The sequence below is a fragment of the Amblyomma mixtum genome, chromosome 2 (genome assembly GCF_055824585.1).
Source record: "Amblyomma mixtum isolate Tamu chromosome 2, ASM5582458v1, whole genome shotgun sequence".
NCBI lineage: Eukaryota > Metazoa > Arthropoda > Arachnida > Ixodida > Ixodidae > Amblyomma > Amblyomma mixtum.
Window position 1 is genome coordinate 127,271,292 of NC_143013.1, and position 4,282 is coordinate 127,275,573.

Below are 4,282 nucleotides of genomic sequence, written 5' to 3' on the forward strand. Positions count from 1 at the left end.
ATTGATGAAAATCAGAAACAGGAGCGGGCCCATTACGCTGCCCTGCGGAACGCCGGAGTCTAGTGGACTAATGCTGGATTTATGAACATGAACTTGAACATACTGTGCTGGATAGGAAAGATAGGACGTAAACCACTTAGTTATCGTTTCATTTTTAAATATACATCTGATTTTAAGTAACGGTTTCGGGCGCGAGACTTTATCAAACGCTTTTGCGAAATCTAAAAGTACTATGTCTGTTTGCATGCGGGAATTAATTGACAAGCAGAGGTCGTGTACAGTTTCAGTGAGCTGTGTGTTTGTGAAAAGTCACTTGCGAAAGCCATGCTGATTAGCAAATAACAAATTATTACAGTCAAGATAACTTAATAAATGTTTGTAGATGATATGTTCAAGTATCTTAGAGCAAGCACAAATGAGGGAAATAGGTCTGTAATTCTCAACGGTCGAAGTAGGACCACTTTTAAGCACAGACACTAGCTTCGCATTTTTCCAAGCAATGGGAACACAACCACTGTCGACAGACAACTGAAAAATTTTAGCTAGAAATTTCGAGGTCCACGCTGCATATCTATATAAAAATTGATTCGGGATTCCATCTGGTCCTGGACTCTTTTTGGTGTCTATATTCAAGAGCAAATTCAGGACCCCTTCCTCACTGATCTCTACATCCGATATAGGAGGACAATCCGCAGGCTGAAAACACGGCGATTCGCCATCATCACGTGTGAAAACCGATGTAAACAATGAATTAAATCTCTCAGCTAACTCTACGCTCCCTTCATCATTTGCCTGCTTATTTTTACCTGAGCGATTTACATACCTCCAAAACTTGCTAGGTGCCTCGGTTAGAAACCTTGTGAGAGTCTGACTGTAGAATTTGTCTTTACTTTCTTTGATAAGGCGTTTTAATTCTTGGCTCATTAGATGTGTGGAGTTTTTCAGTACAGGACTTGGATGGTCTGAGCACCTTTAACGCTAACGTTTTCGCTGTCTTTTTTTGTGAATGATATCCCTATTAATCCAAGGATTCCTTCTTATTGTTTTCATGGTTTTAGGAATAAACATATTGATTCCATGCGCTATCATGTTTGCAAAGAACTCCCACAACTCATCGGTTCCAGCTCTGTCTTCATAGAAGCTCCTGAATTCCTTAAACGAGTTTTCGAGGTAGTCTAATACTCCGACATCGTCAGCAGCAGCAAAATTCAAAAGAACTCTTCTAAAAGGTTTATGACGGATATCAGGAATCATATTGAGGGACACAACCACCATCTTATGGTCAGACAAACCTTCTTCCACATCACAACTCAGCAAAAAATCTTGTAAACCGGATGACAAGAAGACAAGATCCAATATCGAAGATGTGGTTGAACACACTCTTGTGCTCTGGTCAAGAATCTGGTTCAAATCGTAGCAATATGCGAGTTCAACCAGCTGTTCACTGGTAGCTACATCAACATTGCCAGGAGAAAGAGACAACCAATCAATTTCAGGGAGATTGAAAACACCAAATAACAGGATATTGTCACAATAGTGAATTTTGGAGTCCAATAATCTTTTCAAGGCAACAAGCACATCAGTAGTTGAGTTTGGAGCTCGGAAGAAATCCCCCACTAAGACAATGCGAGAATTCAGCCTGATTTTGATCCATGCAGTTTCTAAATCTCCAAACCCTTCCATGACAGTAAAGGATATGTTGCTATTTATCATTATCGCAACGCCACCACCTCTCCTTTCACGGTCTTTTCTTACTATGGAGTAGCCGGGAGGTGTAACTTCACAGTCTCCGATACCTTTGTGTAGCCAAGTCTCAGTGTTTATTATAATATCAGGATCATCTTCAAGACATATACTTTCTATCGCATCTACTCTGTTAATCATGCTTCTGGCGTTCACATTTATAATCTTGAAGCAATCAGATTTATGATCGTTCAGTCACTCATTGCTAGAATCATCCCGGCATTTAAACCGCTGCTTGGCTTCGTCGTCTCAAGCGTAGAGGGTATTGTTAACTTTTAACTTATCAAAAATTAACTTTGCTTTCGCACCGTTCTTTCGTTCATTCGCACATGAGTTCCAGAGATTTTTCCTTATTTCAACAATTCGCTTAGAAAAATCTTCACTGACACTATACGCAGTGCCCTTCAGGTTGAAACAATTACTCAAGATTCTCATCTTGTCCCTAAAGTCTGTAAATGTAACAATGATCGGATGGTCACTACCTTCTTTCATCTTTCCAAGTCGGTGAATGCGTTCAATAGAGTCAGCCTTTGTTTAAGTTTCGCCTCAAAAATATCCTCATTCACTTTTTTCAATAGGACCTCTGCGCTCTCTGACGCCTCTTCTTTCACACCTCTTATGATTAGATTATTGCGTCGCGAGCGATTCTCTAATTCATCAAGTTTTCGGGAAAAAGTTGCCATTTCTATGTCAGATCTTTCAGCAAATGTCTCTAGTTTAGAAAGCCTGTCTCTAGCCTCATCGAAGTTTATTAGCTTTTGTTCAATAGTAGACAGCCTGGATTGCACGTCAAGCATGCGTGCCTCTGAAGACGTTTGATTTTCCTGAATTTCCTTCAATTTGGTGAGGATTTCAGTTTGAGTTTCCATCACTTGCTTAATCATTTCCGCCGTCTGAGGACCAGGATTTTCCTCCACATCACCTGATAGCTTCAGCAGCAGGCCTACCATTGACATACAATCATTCTAGCAAACGATCAATGTGCGTGGACACGGCAACATGATCAGAAAAAGGTAATTGCTACGGAAGGCATATTTTCGTTCACCAACCTGCACAAACAGTGGTACATCAGCCGACATTGTCACGTCGATGCTGCCGCGTCCACTGCCGATGGAAGGCCTAGACGTTCCTTTTATAGGCAAGAGCCTGGCTTGAGAGGGGGATGACGTCACTGTGCTCAATGAAGGTGCGCAGATGGTAGCATCCACGTGAAGCCACCCTAGCATATCGGAGTTCGTAAAGAATACGCCTCCCGCACCGGATGGGCGAAAAGCATCAGTAGATACCAGGCGACGATCGAAGCCCGTGTCAGCGTACGGTTTATGGGGGTTTTACGTCCCAAAGCGACTAAGGCTTTGAGAGACGCCGTAGTGGAGGGCTCCGGAAATTTCGACCACCTGCGGTTCTTTAACGTACACTGACATCGCACAGTACACTGGTCTCTAGAATTTCTCCTCCAAGGAAATTCCAGCCGCCGCGGCCGGGATCGAACCCGCGTCTTTTGGGTCAGCAGCCGAGCACAATAACCACTCAGCCACCGCGGCGGCCTGTGTCAGCGTACGATGCGCATTTCCCAAGACGATGGAAATGAATCCGGCAAGAACCTGCACAAACAGTGGTACATCCGCCGACATTGTCACGACGATGTTGCCGCGTCCATAAAGCATTCTTCCGCCGACTTTTGGCTTCTTTCGAAGACAGCACTACTAGCAACTGACTGAGCTCTGTGATACGGAGCGGTAGGAGAATGGCGCATGCTGCATAGCCCCGCTTCGTCACCGTCGTCGTCCGTCGCTGACGAACTGCAAGCAGCTGCAGGTGATGTGCCGAGAGTTTTTTTTAAGTGCTACGGGGTTACAATGCAGGTTATAGTGTTTTTATACTATCGCAGCCAGAGATAAGAAACCGATGACAGTAGACGTGGTATGCGATTTCGACAGTGATGCTAAGGTTCATCAGCAATTACATCCATTCTGCCTCTTGGATTTCAACGGTCAAGACTATTAGTGCCTGCCAGGACGATATTGCAGTAGCCGGTAAAGACGTTGGGCGAGGCCCAACCCTAGCGCATACGCGCAGAATGGCATGCTACGCATGGGGACTGAAGTCTGGTGTTGATCAAGAGGCGAAATAGGGCCAAACTCGTGAATGGTGAAAGCCTCTGAATTCAACTCTGGACGGTCATGGCAGCGACAGCAGTAGCAACAGCTTCTGCCAACTCTTCGAACGACGGCAAACGTTCTTATGCCTGATTGGAGCCGTTTAATCACCAACCAATGGAATGTTCCGGCGCCATTTTCGCCTGTCGAAAGCGTCGGTGCGCTGGCTTGGTGACGAGCTAGGCGACGACCCATGTCTGCAGAGACTATGTGGCAGGCCTCAATTGCTTACAGTCGAGCAGCAAGTCATCTGTGCCCTAAGATTCCACAGGCCCGGGAGTTTATCGCAAAGCGCCCGCTGAGACCGGTAAGTCTGACGTCACCAGACGACTGTGAGTCGCTGTATAAGGGACGTCGCCGACGCTCTGCGCAGATGTGGT

At 45.0% G+C, this 4,282-nt stretch overlaps 1 pseudogene; it reads right to left on the reverse strand.

Annotated features, from left to right (window-relative positions):
* Positions 1 to 1,938: 1,938 nt before the first annotated feature.
* Positions 1,939 to 3,377, reverse strand: LOC149360826 (uncharacterized; annotated as a pseudogene).
* Positions 3,378 to 4,282: the final 905 nt, after the last annotated feature.